Source organism: Hemitrygon akajei, chromosome 12 (assembly GCF_048418815.1).
Source record: "Hemitrygon akajei chromosome 12, sHemAka1.3, whole genome shotgun sequence".
Lineage (NCBI taxonomy): Eukaryota > Metazoa > Chordata > Chondrichthyes > Myliobatiformes > Dasyatidae > Hemitrygon > Hemitrygon akajei.
The window spans coordinates 22,752,815-22,770,605 of record NC_133135.1 but is presented as its reverse complement, the minus strand read 5'-3'; the positions used below and the strand labels follow the sequence as shown (position 1 = coordinate 22,770,605).

Sequence of the window (17,791 nt, the reverse complement as noted above, 5' to 3'; positions counted from 1 at the left end):
TTCACAATCTCCATCAGCGCAGGGTGAGCCACAAGGCTGTGTGCTTAGCCCCCTGCTCTAGTCGCTTTTCACTTATGACTGTGTGGCTAAGCACAGCTCCAATGCCATATTCAAGTTTGCTGATTACACCACTCTTGCAGGCTGAATCGAAGGTGGTGATGAATCAGCATATGGGAGGGAGTGGCGCCACGACAACAACATCTTACTCAATGTCAGCAAGAACAATGAGCTGATTATTGACTTCAGGAGGAGGAAACCAGAGGTCCATGAGCCAGTCCTCGTCAGAGGATCAAAGATGGAGAGGGTCAGCAACTTTAAATTCCTCTGTGTTATCATTTCTAAGAATCTATCCCAGCACATGAGTGCAATTACAAAGAAAGTAGAACAGAGCTTCTGCTTCCTTGAGGTTTGTGAAAACTCAGCACGACATCTAAAACTTCGACAAACTCCTGTAAGTGTGTTGGGGAGAGTTTATTGACTGGTTGCATCATGGCCTGGTATGGAGACATCAATGCCCTTGAATGGAAAACTCTACAAAAAGAAGTGGATATGGCCCTGTTCATCACGAGTAAAGCCCTCCCCACCCTAGAGCATGGAGCGCTGTTCCAGGAAAGCAGCATCCATCATCAGGGATCCCCACCGTCCAGACCATGCTCTCTTCTTGCTTCTATCATCAGGAAGCCTCAGGACTCACATTACCAGGTTCAGGAACAATTATTACTCCTCAATCATCAGGCTCTTGAACCAATGGATAACTTCACTTGCCTCATCACTGAACTGCTCCCACAACCTATGGACTCCGTTTCAAAAACTCATCATCTCATGTTCATTCATTCATTTATCTATCTATCTATCTATCTGTTTATTTATTTATTAATCTATCTGTTTGTTTGTTTGTTTGTTTATTTGTATTTGCATAGTCTTTCATTGATTCTATTCTGGTTCTTGTATTTACTGAATCTGCCCACAAGAAAACAAATCTCTGGTTTGTATATATGTAATTTGATAACAAATTTACTTTGAACTTTGAACTTTAAGGTTGTCTTCTTGTGCACATTGTTTCTTATATTGACATATACATATTTTGATAATAAATTTACTTTACCATGATCCTTTGCCTTCTGTGACCAAGTCAATATTATTTAGTTTACTAACTCATTGCAACTCCCGTGTAACTTAATCTCCTGAACCAGATTTCCATTACAGACCTTGTCAAAGACATTTTGTAAACAATATCCACTACCCTATCCTCATCAATCATCTTCATCTCCTCTTCAATAAACTGAACCAAATTTGCCCTGTTTTAAAGCATGCAAAACTTCCTTTATAATTCCATGCTTTTTCCAAATGGCAGTAAATGAGTCATTAAGAATCATCTTCATTAACTTCCCTAATGTATTCAGGAACTGTTCACCATTTTATCACGTTAGTTCCACAAGTTTGCTATGCCTTGGGGCATGCAATGCAGATTACGAGCAACTAGGTGGAACTAGTTTGATGTGACAAATACCCATCTTACATGATGTAGAATTAGTGCTCCCATGAAATATTAAACCAATCATGTCCATTTTAGGTCAAACTTTACTTCTAAACAGTAATGAGAATTAAAGTAAGGAGCAAATAAAATACTGATTATGACCAGGTATAATCACTTATTGCTGCAACTCTTGTGATAAGTCTCATTAGGCTCAGTGGTACACTGTTATGTTGCACCAGCTACAGAGGTGAATGACTGGATCCTAAGTGTCTGAATGACCATGACTACTAAGGGTAAAGGTTCAAAGGTTCATTTATTGTTAGAGTATGTCTGCAGTATACAACTCTGAGGTTCTTCTTCTCTAGGTAGCCACGAAACAAAGAAAAGACGTGGAAGTCAGTTCTGCAAACCCACCCCTTCCTCGCACAAAGAACACGATCATCAATCCTGAACTCGAAAATGATCCAGTTACTTGTGGATAAACTACAATTTTTAATTCACCAATATTGCTTGAAAGTACCCTCTTGATTAGAGTCATAAAGTCAGAGAGCAATGAAACACAAATACAGGCCCTTCAGCCCATCTAGTTCAAGCTGATGATAGTGACTATCCAGCTAGTTCCAAGTTTCTATGTTTGGCCCATATCTCTTTAATCCGGGTCCCTCCAGTTGATTGGTCCCTCTATTGATTTAAAAGCCTCTTAACTGCTGCTATTCCCTCAACCACTTCTTCTGACAGCTCATTCCAATAAGCACACCACTCTCTGTTCAGGTCTCTTTTAAATCTGCCAGCTTTCCTATGCCCCCCCCCCCCACCCCTGCATGGTTTGGACTCCACTACCCTGGGGGAGAGACTGTTACTCTCCATCTATGAATATGACTAAAAGAAGGATGAGAAAATTTATTCTGAGGAACAGAAATCTGAATCAGAATTTGTCCACAATAGTGTTTCATGAATGGAGATATATTTTCGTGCTGCCTCCGTTGGTGTGTTAAAAACTAAATTTTTTCTAAATTTACACTTTTTCTAAAGTTATGCTTTTCTACTTAAGCAAGCTGAAAGTCTGGAAATGTCACGAAAGGAAGCTGAACACAGACAAATGTATCAGAATGCATGAGGCATTAAAAGGAAGATGCTGTCTGGCAAAAACAAGCACAGGGGATCAGACTTACACAATAACTGCATTTCATCTCTGTTGGATGGAGGTCACCCACAGAGATTCATGTTCAGAGGTTGTCAGCATCTACCCTGCCAGGAAATTGTGCAATAGATTTACTAAAATCATTAAATCTAAATCATTTTTCCTGTGGATTTTTAACTAAGTCTGCATTGGTTTCAAACCTTCTAAGATATCGATGCATACCTCTCAAAGTGTTCTATAGTTGGAGTTTGTGTCACTCGTTTACCTTAGGTTAATGAAGGTTCATAGAATAGTACATCATGGAAACAAGACCTCTAGCCTAACTTCTTCATGCTGAAAAAACGCTTATCTAAGGCAATCCCAAATGCTGATATGCAACCCATGTATTTACTATCCCTGCACCTGTCTAAAGTAAACATTGTAAATTTACCTGCTTCTACCACCTCCTCTGGGACTTGTTCCCACCTTTGTCTCTGTGAAAAACTTGCTTCTCCTATGCCCTTTAAATGTTTCTCTCCACGATAAAGATATGGACCTAGTTTTAGGCTCCTCTGTCCTGGGGAAAAATAGACTATCCAATCTATTTACTTACTTATTACCCGTTACACCGCTGGCATTTAGAACTGCAATGTAAGCCCTCTATCTCTGTCTGTCCATACCATCACACACAGATGTAGACAGATTCTTCATTACTGTTTCTGTAACAATTTTTTTGTTCAGTAGGGTTTATTAATCCTGAGCTGAACAGCTGAACCTGGAGGACTGGTAGACCACTTTTAGTCTGGCCTCTACACTTTGACCTGCTTGGCACAGCTGACCCTACCAAGAGCCAAAGCACAAGGCCCTGACTGTAGCCAACAAAGCTCTGAGTTACTGTGGCACGCAAGTCTCCAAACCCCACAACAAGGTTATGGTCCTCTTGGAGTATCCTATCTACGTCCTTCATAATTTTATAAAGTTCTATAAGGTCACCCTCCTGCCTCCTTCTCTCATGGAAAAACTAACCCATCCTGTCCATTCCCTCCTTATAACTCAAGCACTCTAGTCCAGGCAACATCCTTGTGAATATTTTCTGCGCCCGCTCTAGCATAATCATATCCTTTCCTATAGTGTGGAATGCAGAGTTGTGTACAGCAAATGTGGTCTCATCAAAGTTTTGTACAACTGCAACACGACGTTCAACTCTTGTTCTCAATGCCTCAGCCACTGAAAACAAGCATGATATGAATCTTCATCATCCTGTCAACCTGTGTTGCCACTTTCAGGGAACTACATACATACTCTGAACATCCTCTACATAGCACCATCCAGAGACAGAGAAGCAATTTCAGCGACAGGTTACTATCGATGCAATGCTCCTCAGACAGGATGAAGAGGTCAATACTCCCCAATGCCATTAGGCTTTACAATTCTACCGCCAGGACTTAAGAACTTTTTAAAAGCTATTATTAATGCTTCTTGAGATAGTGATTTAGATGCATATCATATTTTTTACTGAGTTAAGTATTGTATGTAATTAGTTTTGCTACAACAAGTGTATGGGACATTGGAAAAAAGTTGAATTTCCCCATGGGGATGAATAAAGTATCTATCTATCTATCTATCTATCTTGTACAGGAGTTCTATCTCTCTGTGTCCAATTTATATAATAGGGAAGCCTTGACATTTACTGTGTATATTCTGCCTGGTTTAATTTACCAAAGAACATCACTTCACACTTGTCTGAATTAAATTCCATCTGCTGTTCCTTTTTCCGTTTGATGCTGTTGCAAATGTAAGCAACTTCCTTTACTGACAACTTTGATGTCACTTGCAAACTTCCTGATCATGCGCACTATTTCCCATCAAAATCCTTCATCTAGATAACAAGCAACAGGAGACCCAGCACCGATCCTTGTGAAGCATCACTTGTTACAGGCCTTCAAACTGAAAACAGCCCTCCACTTTTTACCTCCTCCCACCAAGCCAATTTTTATCTAATATGCCAACTCACCTGAGACCCCATGAGTTCTAACCTTCTGGAGTGGACTATCATGTGGAACCTTGTCTGAGGCCTTGCTAATATCCATGGAAACAACTAACTCCCTTGCCTTACTCAATCTTCTTGGTCACCTCAAAAAAAACTTCATCAAATTTGGGAGACATGATTTCCCTCACACATACCAAAATTGGTCCTCATCTGTCCAAATACAAATACAATTCTCTCTCTCAAAATCCTTTCAGTAACTTTTGCACCACTGTTGTAAGACCCAGCAGCTTGTAAATCCTTGGCTTCACCTGGCAGCCCTTCTTAAATCAAGGCACAACATTAGCCACATTGCAATCTTTTAATCCTTTTCTTATGCTTAATAAAGATATGAATAAATCTACCAAAGCCCCAGCAAATTCTTCCCTTGATTCTCACAGCCTACAGCATTCCACGTTAATCTAATTTTTTACATTATGAAACATACTGAGCAGTATTGTGTTTACCATGAATACAGCAAGCAGTTTTTGTTTTTTTTCTAAGATCCCAGCATTATCATTTGGAAATATTTTCAAAGCTAACACTAAGTGCTCTTAGAACTTAGAAGATGGAAACCTACAGCACATGACAGGACCTTTGGCCCTCAGTGTTGTGCCGGCTACTCTAGAAACTGCCTAGAATTACCCTCCCACTTAGCCCTCTATTTTTCTAAGCTCCATGTACCTATCTAAGAGTCTCTTAAGAGACCCTATTGTATCCTCCTCCACGACCGTCACTGGCAGTGCATTCCACGCCACTTTCTGCGTGAAAAACTCATTCCCAACATCCCCCTTGTACCTACTTCCAAGCACCTTAAAACTATGCCTCTCATGTTAGCCACTTCAGATCTGGGAAAAAGCCTCTGGCTATCCACACAATCAGTGCCTCTCATCATCTTATACACCTCAAACAATAACTTTATGGCTTTAAACAATTAATTAACCAAGCTCTATGGCATTAATCTTCTCTCTAAACAATAATTTTTTGGCATTGACGATCAGTATTTGTCTGTACTTTCTCATAGAAAGAGCGGCAGTGAATTGTGGCCTTGCAGGCAATGCCAGTTTGACAAAAATTTTAATTAAAAACTGAGAACAGAGAAAGCCTGATAGCAGTGACAAGTGTCAGCATTATTCTTGCACATGGGAGAAATCAATTTCAAAATAATAATGTTTACCTCCAATGTGTACAGCATGAACATCGATTTGTCTAACTACAGTCATTTCTCCTCCTTCCCTTTCTCTCTTCTTCCAATCCCCTTTTACCTCTTCTCGTCTCCTTATCTCCCTCTTATACCACTCCTCCTTCCCTTTTTACCATGATCCACTCTCCATTTTACCTTTTCCGTATCATCACCTAGGTTCTCTCTTCATCCACCTTCCACCCCCCCCACTTCGCTTGACCCAAACCTTCTAGCTTGTACCCCTTCTGCCCTCCCCCTCACCTTCTTATTCTGCCTTCTACCCCCTTCCCTCCCAGTCCTGGTGAAATGTCTCGACACAAAACATCAACTCTTTATTCCGTTTCATAGATGCTGCCTGACCTGCTGAGCTCCTCCAGCATTTTCTGTGTTAGTTTGGATTTCCAGCATCTGCTGAATCTCTTGTGTTTGCCAAATAACAGCAGTTTTCCAGATACAATGAATGCAATATCAGATAAGGGAGCAATGTTCCCTCTAATTTTGTTTAACAGCTGCGCCGACTAATCATTGATCTGAGCAGGAAATTTTTACACAGCTTGAAAACTGCACAGCACTTTAATAACATCGTAGAATAAAAAGAAATTCCAGCTGTGCAGCAACAAAGGCTACATGCGTGGAAGCGTTTTAGTTACTGCGCAACCATGCACCCGCACAGCTTGGAGCAGGGCTGGCCGACCTTTTACATTCCATACGTCGATTTTTTCACACACGAGTTCAGATGTGCCATACAGCTCTTGCACCCCCATTCAGTTCTTGTAAAAACATGTTAATATAGACATATTTGGCAGTTTTACATGATATATTGATTTAATATAAAAACAAGATAAACATTACTTACCCTAATGAGACTTTTAACAAAGATATTTTGTCTCCTTTTGATTTCTTCCTTTTTCTTAACCATATATTCTTTCCGTAACCCAGACCCAAGCACTAGCTTCAGTTTCCCCTCTATTTCAGTCTGATGTTGTGTTTTATAGTGTCTATTAAGATCATGTCTTCTATTATGTGAGAAAGTGTTTTCACAAACAATGCACAACTGTTTTCCTTACTTTAAACAAGAACTCCTTTTCCCACTGTTCATTGAATTCATGCTTACTATCATTTTCTGCTTTTCTCCCCCCTCATTTTCTTTTGCACCGTGATGGGTAACTGAATGTAAAAACAAGGCTTTGTTTCCGAAAAAGTACAAAACTGCAAATGTTCACAAAGGACGAACAAAGCACCACTCCGTAGCGCACGAGTGCCAATTGTAAACTGGCAAAAACCTGTGACGCACCGCTGGTGCAGACGCCTGGCGCCTCAGGATCACACAAGTATCAAACATGAATTGAACAGTTATGGACCGACTGCAGAACAAAAGTCTTTTATTCCAAATTTGATTCATTGAACATTTTTAAAATTGAAAACAGATTAATGTGGAAAAAGATAACATTCGCCAAAAGATGTGCACAAAATAACAAAATCGCAAAACATAATTGCTAAGTTTTAGATTTATTCTCAGTAAAACCCAATTCTAGCTCTAAGCTACTTGAATTCCTGTTATAGATTTTTTTTCTCTACAAATCGGTTTTTGGCTAATACTTTTTGCATGAGTAGGCTTACTTTCTTAATATTATCGCTGGGGTGCAATGCGCCACTTCTGCAGCATTCCGCATAGGTTGGCCATCCCTGGCTTAGAAGAAACAGTAGGCCTACTTCAGAAACATTTGAGCCCATCCAGTCCAACATGTTGAATGGAAAGGAGTGATCAAAACATGTTGGGAAACTTTAGCACAGTCCCTGGCTGATTGCCATTGGACCAGCTCCGTATATATGCTTGCTGTGTAATACCAATGTTTTCCATCTTTCTGAAGCACACATCACTCTCTAAGTTCTGAGATCCTGCCTCAGGAATTCTGCAGAGTCATGCTGCTTCCCTCCCTGTGTCTCTTTTCCTGCTGACTCAGTCCTCTGGCAGCAGCTTTATTTCTTGTCCATTGTCTGGCTGCACCCACATTTGTCCCATGTTTTTGAGTATGAGCTGTTTTCCCTCAGCAGATTCCACTATGGATCCAATTGGTGCCAAAGGTAAAGAGCAGACAGGCTGAGGACAGAGAAAAGCCATTTCATCATAAAACTATATGATATACATTGGTTTTCACTGCTGGGGTGATAATGGGATGATAGTGGTTAGCTCAACACTTTACAGTACCAGCGACCTGGGTTCAATTCCCACCACTGCCTGTACACTGCAATTTAGAAGGATGAGAGGGGATCTGATTGAAGCATATAAGATTATTAAGGGATTGGACACGCTTGCAGGGGTGTCAAACTCATTTTAGGTCATGGGCCGGATTGAGCAAAATGCAGCTTCATGCGGGCCGGATCAGTCGGACGCGTGCGAACGCAGCTTTCGTTGTCTCCGTTTTTTCAGCCTGCTCTCATGTGTCTCAGTCTCTGCTATAACTACAAAGTGTTTCACTTTACAAATTCCGTTTCTTATGAAGAAGACTGCCGAATAAACACTAAAAACCCTGAAAACCTGGTACCTGAATAAACTCAGCATTAGCCATATCATACGCCATAGGCGCTTCGATTACTGGGGCCAGCTTTAATAGTAATTAGATATTATCTCGCGGGCCAAAGATAATTCCACCGCGGGCCGGATTTGGCCCGCGGGCCTTGAGTTTGACATATATGCGCTAGAGGCAGGAAACATGTTCCCAATGTTGGGGGAGTCCAGAACCAGAGGTCACAGTTTAAGAATAAGGGGTAGGCCATTTAGAACGGAGTTGAGGAAAAACTTTTTTACCCAGTGAGTTGTGAATCTGTGGAAATGCTCTGCCTCAGAAGTTAGTGGAGGCCAAGTCTCTGGATGCTTTCAAGAAAGAGTTAGATAGAGCTCTTAAAGATAGCGGAGTCGAGGGATATGGGGAGAAGGCAGGAATGGGGTACTGATTGTGGATGACCAGCCATGATCACAGTGAATGGGGGTGCTGGCTCAAAGGGCCAAATGGCCTACTCCTGCATCTATTGTCTATTGTCTACGGCATTTGTACGTTCTCCCTGTGACCGCATGGGTTTCCTACTGGTGCTCTGGTTTTCTCCCACAGTCCAAAGACGTACCAGTTGGTAAGTTAATTGGTCATTGTAAATTGTCCCATGATTAGGCCAGGGTTAGATCGGGGGATTGCTGGGCAGCACGGCTTGTAGGGCTGAAGGGCCTGTTCTGCACTACATCTCAATAAAGTAAAATAAAATAAGCATATTAGATGGGTTACCCGCCCTGAACCAAATCAGCCCCGTTTTCAATCACCCAGGAAGGAAAGCCCGAAAATTAGTCCTGAATTTCCACCTTCAGTGTAGTAAAAAAATATAGAAAACACAACAGATATTTGCATTATGGCTTGTACCCATTGTCAGGAACTCTACGCTCGTGATTGATTTGTAGTTTAACTTGTGTCTATTACACATCAGGTCAAGTCAAGTCAAGTTTATTGTCATTTCAGCCATAAACTGCTGGTGCAGTACACAGTAAAAACGAAAGAACGTTCCTCCAGGACCCTGGTGCTACATGAAACAACACAAAACTACACTAGACTCTGTGAGACAGCACAAGGCTACACTAGACTATGTAAAACAACATAAAAACTGCACTAGACTACAGACCTGCACAGGACTACATAAAGTGCACAAAACAGTGCAGGGCTGTACAATAATTAATAAACAAGACAATAAGCACTGTAGAGGACAAATTACAATATAATAATAAATGATGTAGATGTCAGTCTAGACTCGTGAGTATTGAGAAGTCTGATGGTTTGGGGGAAGAGGCTGTTGCACAGTCTGGTTGTGACAGCCTAAATGCTTTGGTACCTTTTGCCAGATGACAGGAGGGAGAAGAGTTTGTGTGAGGGGTGCATGAGGTCCTTCACTATGCTGTCAGCTTGTCTTGGTATCAGCACACTTCCCTTCACAAATCAGAAGATGGTGGGTTCATTCCACAGAGTGCGTTATTTAGGTTTACCTCAGGTGAAGGATTATGGGAATGTCTGTGGTATACTCTCAAATTCAATTTTATCGTCATCTGAATACATGTATACCACCAAATGAAACAATATTCCTCCTGACCAAGGTGCACAACATAGTCCATATAACTCACTTTAAAATAATATTACCAAAAATAAATTAACAAGTAATAAAATATATTTCAGAAGATTGACATTTAGCACAAGGTGCATTTGCAACACAAGTTAAAAAGTGAACAGTACAATGTTACTAGTGCTTCATGCTTGACGAGACCAGAAAGGAGTTCAGTAATTTCATGGACTGGGTAAGAAGCTGTTTCCCATCCTAATGCTAAAGTACCTTCTGCCTGATGGTAGGGGGTCAGAGAGATTGTGGGATGAATGGGAGAGATCCTTGACAGCACTAAGGCCCCTGTGTACACAGAGTTCCTGATAATTATCTTGGAAGGGTTGATGACAGATTGTCCTCTCAGCAAATCTGTGCAATCTTGTGGTCTTGTGGTCATCTTTTGGATGAGCTGTTCAACTAATGAAGATCTGTCTGGTTAGGTGGATGTAACATATACCATATGCTCTTTGAAACTAGGGAGGGATGCCTTTGCAAACATTTTCCTCTCAGCCATCATACTCAAAACTACTATGGTGTAAACAATCCTCTGCCTTGAAATAACTGGAATTGCACTTCAAAACTAATTCCTCTATCAGCTCTGCATGTCATAGAGAAGTACAGCGCAGAAACAGGCCCTTCAGCCCATCTACTCCATGCTGAAACCATTTAAACTGCCTACTCCCATCGACCTGCACTGGGACCAGAGCCATTCATACCCCTACCATCGAGGTACCTATCCAAACTTCTCTTAAACATTGAAATTGAGCTTGCATGTATCACTTGTGCTGGCAGCTCATTCCACACTCTCACAACCCTCTGAATGAAGAAGTTTCCTCTCATGTTCCTGAATTTTTCACCCTTCACCCTTCACCTATGGTGCCTGGTTGTAATCTCACCTAGCTTTAGTGGAAAAAGCCTGCTTGCATTTACCCTATCTATACCCTTCATAATTTTGTATACCTCTATCAAATCTCCTCTCATTCTTCTGTGTTTTAGGGAAAAAATCTGAGCCTATTCAATCTTTCTTTATAACTCGGGTCCTCCAGGTATGGCAACATCCTTGTAAATCTTCCCCACACTCTTTCAAACTTGTTCACATCTTTCTTGTGGGTAGGTGACCAAAATTGCACACAACACTCCAAATGAGCCTCACCAACGTCTTATACAACTTGAACATAACATCCCATCTCCTGTACTCAGTACATTGACTTACGAAGGCCAATGTGCCAAAAGCTTTCTTTATGACCCTATCTACCTGTGGCACCACATTCAATGAATTATATACATATGTTCCCAGATCCCTTTGTCCAACTGCAACCTCAGTGCCCTACTGTCCACTTTGTAAGGATTATACCGGATGGTCGTACCAAAGTGCGAAACCTCACACTTGTCTGCATAAAACTCTGTCTGCTATTTTTCAGCCCATTGTTCCACCTGATGCAGATCCCTCTGCAAGCCATGATAGCCTTCCTCGCTGTCCTCCAATCTTGGTGTCATCGGCAAATTTGCTCATCCAGATAACCACGTTATCATCCACATCACTAACATAGGTGACGAACAACAATGGACCCAGCTTCAATCCCTGCAGCACACGCTTAGTCAAAGGTCTCCAGTCAGAGAGGCAGCCATCTAATACCACTCTCTGGCTTCTCCCACAAAGTCAATGTCTAATCCAATTTACTACCTCATCTTGAATGCCGAGTGACTGAACTGTCTTGACCAGCATTCCATGCGGGACCTTGTCAAATGCTTTGCTGAAGTCCATGCAGACAACATCCACTGCCTTGCCTTCATTCACTTTCCTGGTAACTTCCATGAGAAACTCTAAGAGTGGTTAGACATGATCTACCACACATGAAGCCAAGCTGACTCTCTTTTTTCTGTCCATGTCTATCCAAATACTTTTATATCTGGTCCCTTAGAATATCTTCCAATAACTTACCCACAACCGATGTCAGACCCATAGACCTATGATTTCCTGGTTTATGTTTAGAGCCTTTTTTAAACAGCGGAATGATATTGGCTATCCTGCAATCCTTTGGTGCTTCTTCTGTCACTTCACTTCTATAAAATGATGGTGCCTCACTTCTATAAACTCTTGTGTCCATCTCCTGAGTAAGGACAGATGTGAAAAATTTATTTAAGATCTCCCCCATCTGTTCTGGCTCCACACATGAATTTCCATTCTGGTCTTCCAGTGGATCAATTTTATCCCTTGCAATCCTTTTGCTCTTAACATATCTGTAGAATCCTTTAGTATTCTCCTTCACCTTGTCTGCTAGGGCAACATCATTCCTTCTTTTAACATTCCTGATTTCTTTCTGAAGTGTTATCTTGCATTATTATACTCCATAAGCACCTCATTTGTTCCATTTGCACCTCCCTTTTTTTCCTCTTTACTTGGGCCTCAATATCTCTTGAAAACCAACGTTCCCTACACTTGATATCCAGACTTTTCATTCTGATGGGCACATACAGGCTCTGTACTCTCAAAATTGCACTTTTGAGGGCCTCCCACTTACCAAGTACACCCTTTGCCAGAAAACAGCCTGTTCCAATCCACACTAGCAAGATCATTTCTGATACCAACAGAACTGCTCAGGAAAAACCTCCAACAATCAGCATTAAAGATTAAAATACACACAATACAAACATTTACATTCCTAAACTTAAAATGTTTCCAATGAAATGTAAAGGATTCCATCACTCATGAGCATTAGTCACTAATAATATGCTGACATTGGAGAGGGTTCAAAGGAGGTTCATGAAAATGATTCCAGGATTTAAAAGGCTTATCATATGAGAATCAATTGATGGCTCTGCGCCTGTACACACTGTAATTCAGAAGAATGAGAGGGGATCTCATTGAAGCCTATCAAATGTTGAAATGCCTCAAAAGAGTGGATGTGGAGAGGATGTTTCCTATGGTAGGGGAATCTAAGACCAGAGGACGCAACCTCAGAATAGATGGATGTCTATTTGGGATGGAGATAGGGTGGATTTTTTTTTTAGCTAGATAATAGTGAATCTGTGGAATTCGTTGCCACAGACGGCTGTGGAGGCAAAATCATTGGGTATATTTAAGGCAGAGGTTGACAGATTCTTGATTAGTTAGGGCATGAAGGGATACAGGTAGAAGACAGGAGATTGGGGCTGAGAGGGAAATGGATCAGCTAAGATGAAATGGTGGAGGAGACTCAATATGCCAAATGGCCTAATTCTGCTCCTAAATATTATGGTCTTAATAACCTCTTTACCACAGGGAATAAGTTGAATGTGGAATCTACTTATCACATGGGACATTTGAGGCATTTAATTAAAACCCTTGCTGAATAAATGAAGGAGAAAGGAAGGAAGAGTAACATTGGTCTCAGATGACGAAGACACAGATCAATGGGCCAAATGAATGAATTCATTGATAATGATTTAGTCAAGTCACTGCAGTGAAACTGTTAGTGAAAAGACACCCAAGTGGAACTCACTGAGGGGAACGTCATCACTCAGAGGGTTGTGTGTGAGTGGGGAATGGGCTGCCTACAGAATTGGTGGATGTGGGTTTGATTACAACATTTGAGAGCATCTTGGATAAGTACATGGATGGGAGGGGTGTGGATTATGCTTTCTTTTCCACACCATTATTTCCTCAAAAAGATGTGAATACAGCATGACTATTTTGCTTGGTGGTTGCACAAATTTCCCGTAGAATTACGCAGAAATGCATACTGGCGTGAGTTCAGTAAAGTGGTTAAGTTTATTAATGGCAGCTGGATGGGGTGTTGACGTTTTAAAATTCATCCAAAATGTGTAGCACAGATAATACTCTTTCTCTGTGCTTCAGATTCACAAAAATTTAAATACTGCTGCACAACAGGAAAATTTTTACTGTATTGATCAGTCCTCGATGATTTGATGCAAACAACGCATTTCACTATATGTGTCAACGAACATGTGACAAATAAAGCTAATCTTTTATTTGTCTTTGAGATTAGTGATATTGACACATGGTAGTTTTTAATATAACCATTCTGCATATCATTGTAGCAACAGTCAAAGTCCAGGTTGGCTTCATGTTCCACAGCAACAGGCTCGGAAACCCTCCCTACCATAAACTCATAGAGCACTACAGCACAGAAACAAGCCCTTCAGCCAGCCTAGTTCATGCTGAACTGATACTCTGCCTAGCACCATCGACCCAAACCTCGACCATAGACCTCCATACCCCTCACATCCATGTACTTATACAAGCTGTTCTTAAACGTTGCTCGTCTGCAGAGAGCCTGTTCCATATTCTCACAACCCACTGAGTGAAGAGATTCCCTCTCAGGTTCCCCTTCAATATTTCATCTCTCACCCTAAACCTCTAACCTCTCATCCAACTTCAGGAGAAAAATCCTGATTGCATTTACCCTATCTATGCCCTACATAATTTTATACACCTCTATCAAATATTCCCTCATTTCCCATTATCAATGCACAACCAACACTTCTACTTCCTTAGGATTTGGCATGGCATCTAAAATTTGGCAAACTTCTACAGATGTGTGGTGGAGAGCATTTTGACTAGCTGCATCACAACATGTTATGGAAACACCAATGACCTGGAATGGAAAATCTTACAAAAAGTAGTGGATACGGCCCAGTCCATCGTGGGTAAAACCCTCCCCACCGTTGAGCGCATCTACAGGGAACAAGAAAGCAGCATCCATCATCAGGGACACCACCACCCAGGTCATGTTATCTTCTTGCTATTGCCATCAGGAAGAAGGTACATGAGTATCAGGACTTACACCACCAAATTCAGGAACAGTGATCCCCCTCAACCACCAGGGTCTTGAACCAGAGGTGATAACTTCATGCAACTTCACTTGCCCCATCAAAGAAATGTTCCTACAACTCATGGGCTCACTTTCAAGGACTCACTGTGAAGAGCAAGAGGATAAGACATGAGAGAATAGGGCCAAACGAGTGTGACAGTGGAAAAGTGTGTATGGAACCAGAGGAGGTAGTGGAGGTACCTAATGAATACTTTGCTTCAGTATTCACTACGGAAAAGACCTTGGTGACTGTAGGGATGATTCACAGTGGACTGAAAAGCATGGAGCATATAGACATTAATAAAGAGAATGTGCTGGAGCTTTTGGAAAGCATCAAGTTGAATAAGTAACCAGGACCAGATGAGATATAACCCAGGCTACTGTGGGATATAAGGGAAGGGATTGCTGAGCCTCTGGTGATGATCTTTGCATCATTAATTTGGGACTGGAGAGGTTCCAGAGGATTGGAGGGTTGCAGATGTTGTTCCCTTTTTCAAGAAAGGGAGCAGGGATAGCCCAGGAAATTATAGACCAGTGAGTCTTACTTCAGTGGTTGGTAAGCTGATGGAGAAGATCCTGAGAGGTAGTTTTATGAACATTTGGAGAGGCATAATATGATTAAGAATAGTCAACATGGCTTTGTCAAAGGCAGGTCGTGCCTTACGAGCCTGACTGAATTTTTTGAGGATGTGACTAAACACATTGATGAAGGTAGAGCAGCAGATGTAGTGTATTTGGATTTCAGCAAGACATTTGATAAGGTACCCCATGCAAGGCTTATTGGGAAAGTAAGGAGGCATGGGATCCAAGGGGACATTGCTTTGTGGATCCAGAACTGGCTTGCCCACAGAAGGCAAAGAGTGGTTGTAGACGGGTAATATTCTGCATGGAGTTTGATGAGCAGTGGTGTGCCTCAGGGATCTGTTCTGGGACCCCTTTTCTGGATGAGGAAGTGGAGGGATGGGTTAGTAAATTTGCTGATGACACAAAGGTTGGGGTTGTTGTGGATAGTGTGGAGGGCTGTCAGAGGTTACAGCAGGACATTGATAGGATGCAAAACTGGGCTGAGAAGTGGCAGATGGAGTTCAACCTAGATAAGTGTGAGGTGATTCATTTTGGTAGGTCAAATATGAAGGCAGAATATAGTAAATAAGACTCTTGGCGGTGTGGAGGATCAGAGGGACCTTGGGGTCCAAGTCCATAGGACATTCAAAGCTGCTGCACAGGTTGACTGTGTGGTTGAGAAGGCATACAGTGCATTGGCCTTCATCAACCGTGGGATTGAGTTCAAGAGCTGAGAGGTAATGTTACAGCTATATATGATCCTGGTCAGGCCCCACTTGGAGTACTGTGCTCAGTTCTGGTCACCTCACTACAGGAAGGACGTGGAAACTATAGAAAAGGGTGCAGAGGAGATTTACAAGGATGTTACTTGGATTGGCAAGCATGTCTTATGAGAATAGGTTGAGTGAATTTGGGCTTTTCTCCTTGGAGAGACAGAGGATGAGAGTTGACCTGATAGAGGTGTATAAGATGATGAGAGGCATTGATTGTGTAGATAGTCAAAAACTTTTTCCCAGGGCTGAAATGGCTAATGCAAGAGTAAACAGTTTTAAGGTGCTGGGGAGTAGGTACAGAGGAGATGTTAGGGGTAAGTTTTTTATGCAGAGAGTGGTGAGCGCGTGGAATGGGCTGCCAGTGAGGGTGGTGGAGGCAGATACGATAGGGTCTTTTAAGAGTCTCCTGGATAGGTACAGTTCAATTCTATTATTGATTTATTATTTATTGTTTATGCCCACAAGAAAATGAATCTCAGAGTTGTATATGGTGAGATATATGTGCTTTGATAGTGAATTTACTTTGAACTTTGAAGAAACCCTGCCCCACTCCTTATAGGGATAAAGATTTTAGCAACATTTTGTGGGGAATAGCCACTGAGCACACTGATTTCAGATTGTGTTATTTCCCATCAGATCTTCTCATTCAGAAAGCGGTTCACAGTATGGGAAAGGCTGGGGAGTTATAGTTATGAACTGCATTCTTGGTAATGAAATACATTGTGAGATTTAGCTGCTCTCACTACAATACTATGAGGCTTAGCAGGGGGAAACAAAGCAGATATTTTTTCACTTAATAATGAAGTCAATAACTGGAGAAGTGGGTGTAAGTTAATTGGGAGAAGGATGAAAGGGGATGTGACTATACATATTTTAAATGAGTGGTGGGGATCTGATTTAAAAATTATCTTTAGTTGTCACATGTGCATTGAAACATTGAAATATACAATGAAATGCATTGTTTGCTCAACGACCAACATAGTCCAAAATTGTGCTTGGGGCAGCCCGTAAGTGTTGGTTGTTTGCAGCAACAACATAGTAAACTCACACATTCATAGTATGCCAACAAACGTAGCATACCCTAACCAACATAGTATGCTAAACCAACACAGCATGCCCACAAGCGTAGCATGCCTACACCAAAATAGCTTGCCTTCACCAACACAGCATGCCTACGCCAACATAATATGCCCACACCAACACAGTATGTCCACATCAAAACCACATGCCTACATAGATTGCCTACGCCAAAAAAACATGCTCATATACATAGCATGACCAAACCAACATAACATTCCCCACCACTCAAAAAGATATTGGAGGCCAAAGTAGTCAAATGCACAAGCACTTGGAAAACCATAAACTGCAGAGTGATGGAATCAGCCAAATCCACTCCTATGCTGTGATTTTCTATTCTTCGTTGAAGTCTGTTAGCCCTGCAGAACAGAGTCAAATTGGGCAGTTACATCTTAGTAAGATATCATGCCGTTTATTGCAAATCTTGATATTATTACAAGCACAATTGATAGTCCTAGTGACTCACAAAATGGTTGGTCAGAATAAAAATCAGAATTTAATTTACTGTCCCGGACATATGACATGAAATATGTTGTCTTGTGGCATTAGTACAGGGAAAGACATAAAAATCTATAAATTACAAAGATAAATAAATAATCCAAAGAAAAGATTAATGAGATAGT

General features: G+C 41.3%; 1 long non-coding RNA gene across 2 annotated transcripts in view; it reads right to left on the bottom strand.

Annotated features, from left to right (window-relative positions):
* The window catches only part of LOC140736551 (uncharacterized), a 160,086-nt gene that overhangs the window by 50,196 nt on the left and 92,099 nt on the right, over positions 1-17,791 (bottom strand). The window contains exon 1 of one of the 2 annotated variants that reach the window (XR_012100965.1): positions 6,663-6,936. The exons of the other annotated variant lie outside the window; for it this stretch is intronic. This is a non-coding gene — a long non-coding RNA (uncharacterized lncRNA). Of the gene's footprint in view, positions 1-6,662; positions 6,937-17,791 lie in introns of those variants that run through there. 2 annotated transcript variants of the gene reach the window in all.